Source organism: Crocodylus siamensis, chromosome 7 (genome assembly GCF_052110815.1).
Source record: "Crocodylus siamensis isolate JL-2025a chromosome 7, ASM5211081v1, whole genome shotgun sequence".
Lineage (NCBI taxonomy): Eukaryota > Metazoa > Chordata > Crocodylia > Crocodylidae > Crocodylus > Crocodylus siamensis.
The window spans coordinates 40,115,972-40,126,620 of NC_143401.1; the positions used below are offsets into that span (position 1 = coordinate 40,115,972).

Sequence of the window (10,649 nt, forward strand, 5' to 3'; positions counted from 1 at the left end):
CTACGCCCAACTCTTCCTGGAGGGGGACTGGGCTGGGGCTGGGCTTGGAGCAGACTGGAGCAGGGTGGGATGGCCGCAGCAGCAGTGCTGGGAGGGGTGGCTATGAGGGAGGGCCCTTGGGAAATTTTTGGGTGTCTACAGCCCTCCAAACCTCCGCCTAGCACCACCTGTTTGGGGCCGCTCTGCTGCCTTTTCCTGAAATGGCCCTGCACTGGCCATGCATCCCCTGGCTGCCCTGTAGCGGGGGGTTCATGAGGGAAAGGCAGCAGAGCAGAGTGCCCTGAGCAGGTGCAGCACTGGGGAGAAGGGGGTTGGGAAGCTATAGCCAGCCCTCCCAGGACCACCATCACCCATCCCATGCATCTGATCCCACCCTACTCCTGCTCTGAGCCCAGCCCTGGCCCAGACCCCCAACCAGGAAGAGGCTGGTGCCACCCCTGGCCCTGAGCCCAGTGGGCAGCCCACCCTCCCCTCATACACAAGTCTGGGGACACACCTGCCCCCCATGCCTCCCCCAGGGGTGTGCGCAGCAGCAAGGAGCTACCCCCTCCACCACCCCACACCCCCTGGATGAGTAGCCTGTGGCTCCACCCCACGCCCTGCCCCAGAATCTCATTCACCATCCTGGCAGGGCAACATCTACTGCAGCCCCAGCCCCACTCCCTCCCTCACTGTGGGGGCCTCGATCTGCACCCCCCTTCACAGCCTTACCAGCAGGATGCTGCTCTCCAAGCTGCCAGGCTGCTTTTCTGTAAATTGGCTATTGAGTCAGTAACAGCAAATATGGCTGGTTAATAATCAACCAAGAAAATCTTTATTGGGGCACCCCTAGTTAGATTGTAGTTCTTTCACAAGATAATAACAAAGAAAAATTACTGTTTGAATAACACTTTGGAACAATTCAATGCAAACTCACTTTAAAATTCAGGATTGAAAACAGCTTTCCTAGGAAACCTTCTTTTATTATTTAAATACATCTAGCAACACAGCATCACTACAGTGAGCCTCTCATAAGAGTAGAGATGGCACACTGAAACTAGCCCTGACAGCCTAAACCCAAAGGGGAAAAAAAAAAATCAAAATCTAATGTCTTGGATCAGAATTCAAGAAATGGATGCAGATACACTATGGAAACCCTCAAATCAGGTCAACAAATAGGAATATTTGGCTATAAAGACAGCAAAAATGTTGGCTGTGTAAAATTAGAGTCATTTCAGAAACAGCATCCTAGCCAAAAAGGGTTTTGCCACTTTTCAGTTACTACTTAGGTAGCAGAGCATATGTTAAAATAACAGGTGAACTAGTTACAAGATGCTAGCTCTACAACACACAATATATGTGTTACAGCTGCTAGCACAGATTGTATGCAGTGGAGCATATTCCCAACATATTTGAAAAATCACAGCTAGGTCTTTCCAATTCTTTCAGCATTCCATTTTGAGACATTCCTATCTAGCCATACAGCGAAGCAACTTGTCCAGTCTTATACTATTACATCAGATCCTGGCTTCCACAAAAGCAGCTGTCAGACTCGTCTTATTTCAGAACACTAATGTAAAGATCACTTTCCTTCTTCACTTTGACTGTATCAACCCTCCATGAGGACCCTCCTTCATTATCATGACAAGTGGTGTCTTTCACAGAAGTGGCCAAACTGCAGCTCACAAGCCACATGCAGCTTGCCAGCATGGTTTCATAGCTTCTAGGGTCGAAAGGGACCTTAACAGATCATCAAGTCTGACCCCCTGCCCTAGTCAGGAATGCTGGGTACCATAATATCCCAGCCAGGAATGCTGGGTACCATAATATCCCAGCCAGATATCTATTCAACCTCCTCTTGAAGACCCCCAAGATAGGGGAGAGCAGCACCACTTCCCTTGAGAGCCCATTCCAGAGCCTGGCAGGCCTAACCATAAAGTAATGCCTCCTGATATCAAGCCTGAACCTACTCTCAATCAATTTGTGGCCATTTTTCTTTCTCCCAGGTGGTAAAGCATGTAAGGAGCAGATCACACCTCTGCTCCAGGCCTAGAACCAGGCTCTGGCCCTGTGCTGTCACCACCCTACTATTCCAATCCCAGCCCCAGGCCTACCCATCCATCCTGCTCCCAGTCACCACTTCCCACCCATCTGAAGCCCCATCCCATCCAGGCCAGTCTCCATGGAGATCCCAGGATCACTGAGGGGTGACAGCATGAGGCTCCCAGGTCAGAGCTGTGATTCACTCCTTTCATGGCCCTGCCTGTAGAACTGGTACCCATTGCAGGGGCATACAGGAAACGGATTGCAGCTCTGCCGGCCCTATGCTGAAACCACCCAGCAATCCCGATCCCAGCCCCTGCTCCCTGGCCCCACCTGCCTGTCCCACTCCCAGATGCCGGTCCCAGCCTGCCTGCTATGCCATCCGAGTGATACATATATAGCACTTGCTTTTTGTGAACTCAAGTTCACTTTATCCAAATTGTTAGGTGTCACTGTGGAAGACAAACCAAGTCTAATGTAGTTGTCCACAGAAGTCTAGTGAAATCCAGCCTAGTCTAGACAAAAAGCAATTGTAAAAAAAAAATGACAGAAACTTCAAAACATGTTATGAAGTTCCACTGCATAAGCCCTCCTTACCCAACCCCAAAGTCCCCTTCAGTTCAAAGTTAGAGTGCAAACTGGATTTAGCCAAGCAAAGCAGCAGCTTATTGGCATTTCCAATGTGATGGAAGAACCAGGCCCCTGCTCTTCACTTTTAAGGCACTCTGAAAAAACAGGAAGAGAGCAGAACAGGAAGAATGCCACTTTTGACACAAGAAACCCAAGTGCCAGGTAACTATAAGCTAGTTACCCTGATGCCAACTCAGGGAAAGCACCAGAAAGCTCATAATGGATTTCATTAGTAAAGAATTATTGGACAGAAATATAATTCATGGCCGTTGGCATAATTTTATGGAAAACAGGTCCTGGCACAAACTTTATTCTTTGACAAGTTTTAGTGGATAAAAAAGCTGTATAGATGGCCTTGGACTATTCACTATTTTCATCAGTGACTGGACAATATAAAAATCAATGCAGTTGAGGACTCCAAGTGGTACAAAGATTTTCTGAACAGTAAAAAAAATTAAAACAGAGCAGTCACACATAGCAGACGATCACTTGGTATACTGAGACATTTTAAACTAAGTGAATAATACTACCAAATGCAAAAAACTTGTGTCTCTCCCAATTTTCCCAGCTCAGGCACCAGGCTGCTGAGGCAGGAGCTGCAGCTGTGCCACATATCCCAGGACATGCTCCCCACAGGGAAAACCATACTAGCATGACACTGTGGCACTGGGGGGGTAGGGGTGTGAAGGGGGGGGGGTCACCTCCACTCCAGGTTGCTTAGCACCCTCTTCTACACATTTGCCCTTCCCCCCCACTCTTCAGCTCTTGAATTTCCATGGAGAATTGGATGTGGCTCCCAGGGTGAGTAACTCTGGCCACCCCTGATTTATCATCTCCCATTCACTGTTAAGATGCAAATTCCTGCCTCTGTCTGCCTCACAGTGCCGGCCTCCACTGTCCACTTAAGTTTTCAAACCAACACCTATGTGCTTTCTCTCATTCTGTCCCTAAAGCTTGGAAGGCATCCCCCCACGACAAAGCTAAGGGCATAGACATACAAACTGTCTACAAACAGGGGAAAAGGGAGAAAGCTAGACCACAGTAAACTTGCACCATCTTCCTTGAGAGCTAAGTTATCACAAGATAGTTGGGCACACAGGTATTTACTGAAGAGTAGCTGACACAAGGTAAAGCTTTAGCGTCTTCTACCCTGCAGTACAGTGTTCCTACATCCATAAAACATCAGACCCTCCTTGCCAGCATAAAGGCCACTGGTGTGCCAAGACCACTGCCTATCATGCTGAGCAGTATTTGTCTCCACTTCCTCAATCTCCTGTGTTCATCTGCTTTCTCCTGCCTATTGTGCAAATTCCAAGATCTTTGGGCAGAGACCATCTTTCTGTTCTGTATTCATATACTATCTAGTCCTTACTACAATACAAGTAATCACCGCCAAGTACAGTACTTTGGAAACAGCCTATTATGTCATACGAAATCCAGAATAATACCAGGCAATGCTGAGCACACTCAATAGTTTTTCTAGTCCTGGTATTTTTCTCTGGATAAAGTATTTCTTTTAAATGTAATGGTGTTAATAACAATGGAAATGCTACAGCATAACACGATACCAGGGTGCTATCACAAAAGGACAAAAGATGTCATAATGCTACTTAGGACCAGCAAGCTGAAGTGGGATAAATAACTGCACAATACATTTTTTCTCAATAGCAATAAATAGCTTCTTAAACACATGCTCCAAAGGCAGCCTGTTTAACCTCACTGGAGACAAAAGCATTCAAAATACAAAGAGAGTTCATTCCTAAAGTGTAACTGACAACTTAACAACATTTATGCCTGTGCTCTACCATTGCTACAATAAAGAATAGGAGGAGAGGAGAAAGACAGAGAAAGGGCTACCCGGACAGTACCCCCTCCCTCCCAAAATTAACAAACTTTCTCTTTTACAGTTAGCTTCCCTGCTACATGAGAATCTCTTACAGTTAAAAAAAAAAAAAAAAGAAAAAAAGAGCAATGGTATTTAAATTAATCACAGATGTGGTAAGCAACATCCTAGGTCATAGGGAAATCTAGAAACTCACATTTTTCCTTAAAAAGACAAGATTTCCAATTTCACCAGAAAACAGAAACAAGGAGCCTGTAAGTGAAACCAAGCCATTTTCTTCTAGTTCCATTTAAAATTTTAATATGGGGTCAGTGCCCCAGATTAAGAGTTAATCCAATTACTAAACACACAATCTAGAAAGGTGAAAAACAGATTATTTCACTCCTATAAGTGTACAAAGATTATTACTGTGGCAAATTGGTACCAGATATGTTATCCCTGCCTCATAAAAAAGTAATGCCTCAATTTATGCAGGCATGAAACAAATAGACAAAGCCATTGCTGGCATAACTTCAGATTTATACAAAGGATTAATTTTGCTCAGTAATCTAACTTCTTCCTAATTCTTCCTTTGTACTTGCGGCCCTTCAGCAGAGATGTCAGCCATCAGCATCAGAACTAGACAAATTAGAGACCACTGGCTTGATTACAAAGCACTCCAACCTACTCAGCCCTGAACCTGTCATTCAAAACCAGCACAAAGGGCAACAGACAGAATCAAGAAGCAGTTAGAATTGTTTCAGTTCACACCATCTCCCAAATAAGCTCTCAAATGGCAAAGGGTGCACTGAGATAGGAGCACCGAAACGAAAGTAAAGAATTAAAATCTATGAGATAGAAAAATGAGGAAGAATGACCTGGAAGGAAGGGTAATTTTACATTCACTAACAGTATATTACAGCAGCATTAAAATGATGGAGGAAAACTGAAAGCTCTAGGGGATTTACACGGCCAAAAGCAAGAGGTGCGCAGGTCATTGTTAACCAACTGGGAAACTGTGAGAACCAGCCAGAGGTGCCGCAGCATTGCCACCATAGGGTGAAATTCCCTATGCATCTCTTTTTACAAGGCATGTGGAGCCAAACTGGGAAGAAGCTGCAGCAGAAAGGTGTGCCTGCCTGGATTAAGCGGGATAGCTCTACCTGGGGGAGCAGCATTTACATTCAAGTTGCTATTGCCACCAGGCATAAGCATCCCACATGCCTCCATTTTCATGTTAGAAATGGAATATTGTTAGAAATGGAGTATTGTTAGAAATGCACAGCTTGCATCTTGCACCTGATAAGAAAGAAACACTGCCAAGGACTTTTCTCCTTGCCCAGCCTTGCCACAGCTCCTCTTATACTAAATCACAGACTCTCCCCCAGTGCCTGATAAGGAAGAAACACTGCCAAGGACTTTTCTCCTTGCCCAGCCTTGCCACAGCTCTTCTTATACTAAATCACAGACTCTCCCCCAGCTTCTCCTAACCTTTCTCATGCAGATTACAGAAGCTGGAATTCAACTGACTGTGTCCTTGAAAGAGGGGGAGTGTTAAACTCTTGGTGACCTATAGAACTTTCTGAGCATGCTCAATTAGCTGATGCATATTTACCTCTCCGCCCTGCATACTTAAGTAGTTAATTATAATGTACATGCGATGGATGTAGTGATGTAACCACATATATGTTTGTATGAAATGGAAATGAGCTGTAAGAGTTCCTGTTTTTGCACACGTGCCCAGGAGGAAAAAGATAAATACAGCCTGCAAAAATTCCTTGGTGGATTCAGAGTAATCTGAGTTTTTGACTCTGCTCTGACCCTATTTGCAAATACACCTTTTGTGCTGCTAAATGTATGTGTGTCTGTGATTTTAGTGGCCTCCAAGAAATGGACTGCAATTTTCTGCAACATTCAGAAGGCAAGGTTCTTTGAGTAGATGTCCTATGTTTTATTAGACTAAGTAAGCAGTTGGAAAAAAGTTCTTGGCAAGCTTTCAGGCACAGTCACCCTTATCCATTTTCGGGAGGCATATCAGAACCAAACTGGGAAGAGCTGCAGCAAAAATGGCACATTTGCAGGCATGGCATAATGCAAGCAAGTGCAGCTTTCTCCAGCAGCCACTTCTCAAGTCTGGTTACAACGCCTCCTGAAAACAAGAGATGTGTAGGTGTATGGGCCACATGTTTTCATTTCCACAAGACACTGTGCTGGGTAGGAACTGGAAAGGCTGCAGCAGGAGCACATGCCCCTGCTACAGTTTCTTTCCACGCTGGCTCTGCAGGAGGTACACCATATTGCGGTGGGTTGAATATAATATTAATTATATAATCTAATCCAGTGGTTCTCAACCATTTTAGACCCAAGGCACCTGTGGACAGACTCAAAACACCCCTCAAAAATCCATAGTTGTGGTGTTCTCGAGTTCTTTGCAACTAAAAAACTGCTCTATTTTTCTGTAGTCGAAAAGAGTGAAAAAACTAAGCTGGCATTTTCTATACAAAATTCCTGGGTTTATTATGTGAATCATACTTGTAAACCGAATAGTGCTAACATTGTGTGGCACCCTGTGGAACTCTTCAAAGGATCTCCAGGCACCCGGGTTGAGAATCACCAACCTAATCAATTACTAACATACTAATTAATATCAATTACAACATTTATATTATAATGTGCAAGATATATTTAAAGTTAGTTCTTTAAGTGGCCATACTAAATTCTGAACAGTTTTGGATGGGTGCCTTGAATCTAAAATGGTTCAGAACCACTGCCATACTGCACAGGCCTCAACTACAGCACAGCCTGAGGCACTCAACAAGCAAATGAGCAGATTTTCAACCCATGTCTAAGAAAGCATCATGGTGAACTGACCATCTTGTCACAGTCAGAGTCATTGAGGCTGGAAGGTCACTTGTCCAGAGGCTACCTAGTCCAACCCCCTGTCTGAGGCCGGATGATCCCTATCCAAGCCACCCCACACAATCCATGATCTAAACGCTACATAAAACTACCCTCAACTCCAGCACAACACAGACCTAACACCCTAACCTGCCACTGGTAACACAGGGGAACCACAGCAACCAATGTACTACTTCTATAAAATGCTGTCAATATATGGTCAAGCGATCGTAGAAAGAGGGCCATGCCCCCCACTACAGAGCAAGGCAAAAACCCTGCAGCTCATACTAATATGACCATGGGGTAAAATTCCTTCCTGACCCCATACATGATGTTGGTCTGGCTCTGAGTGAAGGGGAAAGACCCTCTAGGCAGGAAACCCTGGCTTTGGCATCAGTACAAGGACTGGCACTTGCCTGCGCTGGATGTAGCCAACACCCAATGCCTGTGGGAAGGCTTTAAGGTTGTGAGCTACCACAACCCCATATTCAGTTTTTCTTCTAGAAGTCCTGGTTTTCCATCCAGATGTCACACTTGTTTTTAGAAAGAAGGAAGGAAGGAAAGGAGGAAAGAAAATTTCCCAAGCTCGGGGCTGCCCCACATAGACTGAGCCTCGTCTTCAGCTGCTTCCCCGGGGCTGGACCCGGGCAGGTGGCAGCTGGGAGACCTCCCCGGGAAAGGCCGCTTGATTAATCGAGCATGAGAAGAGGGACAGGCCGGTTAATGCCTCCGCGGTGAAAAGCCGGAGCCATTAAGTCAAGCGACTCCCTCAGGTGCTGCGGGCCCCGCTCCAGCCCGGGAGCACCTGCTGCCACCGGAGTGTGCGGGCGGGGGCGGGCCGCTGGCACCCTGGGGCGGCGCACGACTGGCCGCGCTCGGCGACCGCGAAGCAGGACCGACACAAGCCGAGCTGGCCCGGCCCGGCCCTCGCGGCTCTCCCGCGCCTGGCTGAAGACAGCCCCCCGCCCCCCACCGTGAGGGCGGCAGCTCCTAAGCAGCATCAGCGCTCGCCTCCACGCCAGGCCCCGGCCCGCCCTGACGCGCCGCCAACGGCCGCCCCGCCTCACCCTGCACCGAGCCCCGCGGTCACAGCAGGCGGAGCGGAGTGCGAGAAAGGGGCCGGGCCTGGGTACCTCGGTCACGTGGCGCAGCAGCCTCGCGCGGGACCGGGGCCAGGGCGGGACGCTGTGGCGCGCGGCAGGCGCTGTCCGCGCCGCGGTGCTGGAGCGGGGCCGGAACCAGGCTCCTCCCCGCGGGCCCCCGCACGCATGCGCCGGGTCCCGCGGGCTCCCTGCGCCCCCAACCCCGAGGACCGCCCCCCTTCCCTGCCTGTGCTACCAGGGGCGGTCCCACTGCCGGCCCCAGCAGCCCAAGGCCCTTCCCGGAGGCCAGGCAGGCACCTGTGCACCGCTGCCAAGCCCAGCTGCGGGGGCGCCATGGTTCAGCCTGCTAGTCTGGACTGGCCCAGCTCCCTGTGCCCGAGCCATAGTTCAGGAGCCCGACAAGCCCCCGCCACAAAGACAGCCTGAAAACTTGTCCGTTTTCTAGCCCTCCCCTGCCCCTAGGTTGGTGGCATCGGCAGGCCCAGGTGAGAGACCCCCAAGTAGCCATTCCTCAAGAACTATCTTGGGGCACCCCCAGACCTCGTCCCGCAGCGCCCGACCCTGCATGCTCTGTGCCTGCCCCGCCGCTGGCAGCCCCAAGCAGCCCAACACAGTACAACAAAGAAAGGAAAGAGAGAGGAAACCCTCCTAGACCGTGAAACAAATTACAAGATCCATTTTAGGAAATTAATATAAACAGGTACTCATTATCCTCATGCTATGTGTATAAGCTAGCATGGCATCAGGATTTTAATTTTCCTTTGGCAGTCTTCATTTTCTGGTGAGCACAGCCTTCTGCCTTCAGTTTCTTTAAGCTTTAGGTACTTGCCTTGATTATGTATAAAATTAAGCATTATTTCTGTTGTCCTAAATCAAACTACAGCATAACATACAACCAAGATCAGTCATCTACACAGTTTACCAAAATTGCTACTTCAGTTAATGAGTGCCACCACGGCATAAAATGTCAATATGTTTCATAATTTTCTAGGAACAGAAGAAGAAAGGAATAATGGAAAAATTGTACTTGAACTAGAAAGGGAGGAGGAGAGTGAGGGAGCCATAGTTTATTACAGGCAAAGAGTAAGTAACAAAAATGACCTAAATCAGAATTAACTTGGCTACAGGACTAAGCAAAATCTTAGATGGGAAGGAACACTGGCAGGTCTCAAGTGTTTGTATAATAATGCACCTTAGATTTAAATCTAAGGTTTGAATCTATGATAACCCATGGTTATCTTATTGATAGTCACTCTAATTTAGCTAAGTGTTTTATTATATTTTATTATAAGAATATGTTGTTATAAGGCTCATATTTTTTCTAAGAAAAAATTATCATTATCATCTTACCTGTTCTTCTACCAAGAATCTGAGTAGCCTTCCAGCAACTGTCAAATTTTACTTGGTTGATATTGCCTAACTTGCTGTTATAAAATGATCTTTACATTTGGGGATATTGCCCAGATGAAGTGTACTCAGAGCAGCACATGAAGAATTGTACTCTAGGATGTTCTGTCTCACAGCCAGGAAGGAGGAGAACCCTGTACATGGGATAGGAAATATTGCAAAACAAAGATTCAGCTGAAGACAGTTGTGTGCTAATCTAACCTACTGGCCAACAGAGAAACATTTTTGGTGCCATAGTTACTAAGGTTTAATCTTATTGCAAGGAGACACAAACCATCTTCAGAGCCAATCATGTCAAACTAACTGATTATAAACTCAGTTAGAAATTGTAGCGATCTTGCAGAACTCTCAGTTACTTCAGAAAGAAACATATATGCATAATAGGTGCTTGGATTCCATGGTGGTGAATCTATTACGTAGGCACAGATAGATACTAAGAGGATGAATATATTTAAGGGACAGAGCCACAAAAGCAATTAAGCACCAGATGAGTGATCCAGAAGCAGGCCTTCACATGTCATTGTTTCACTTTGCTTAAGTTTCCCACAGTCTTTAGGTACAAGGTGTAATTACTGGCTTCCCTGTCACTTTTACATACCTCTCCTTGTAGGCATTAATGTCTTCCATTGCCTACCCCTATTCCCTCTTGAAGGTTTCCTTGCTGTCACTTCTTTTCCTTTATCTTTTTATCTTGTTTCATGAGTCCACCAAACTGGTCCTCTGGGTGTGTGTGTTAATACTGACCCCTGGTTCTCTGAGAACTCCTA

The 10,649-nt window shown here is 46.7% G+C and overlaps 1 protein-coding gene across 2 annotated transcripts in view; it reads right to left on the reverse strand.

Annotated features, from left to right (window-relative positions):
• Window positions 1–8,608, reverse strand: part of OGDHL (oxoglutarate dehydrogenase L) — a 97,634-nt gene extending 89,026 nt beyond the window's left edge. Inside the window, exon 1 of one of the 2 annotated variants that reach the window (XM_090058055.1) lies at window positions 8,506–8,608. The gene's annotated coding sequence lies outside the window, so the exon portion shown is untranslated. Of the gene's footprint in view, window positions 1–8,439 lie in introns of both variants that reach the window. The other variant, XM_090058054.1, reaches the window with a different exon arrangement.
• Between the last annotated feature and the right edge of the window lie 2,041 nt (window positions 8,609–10,649).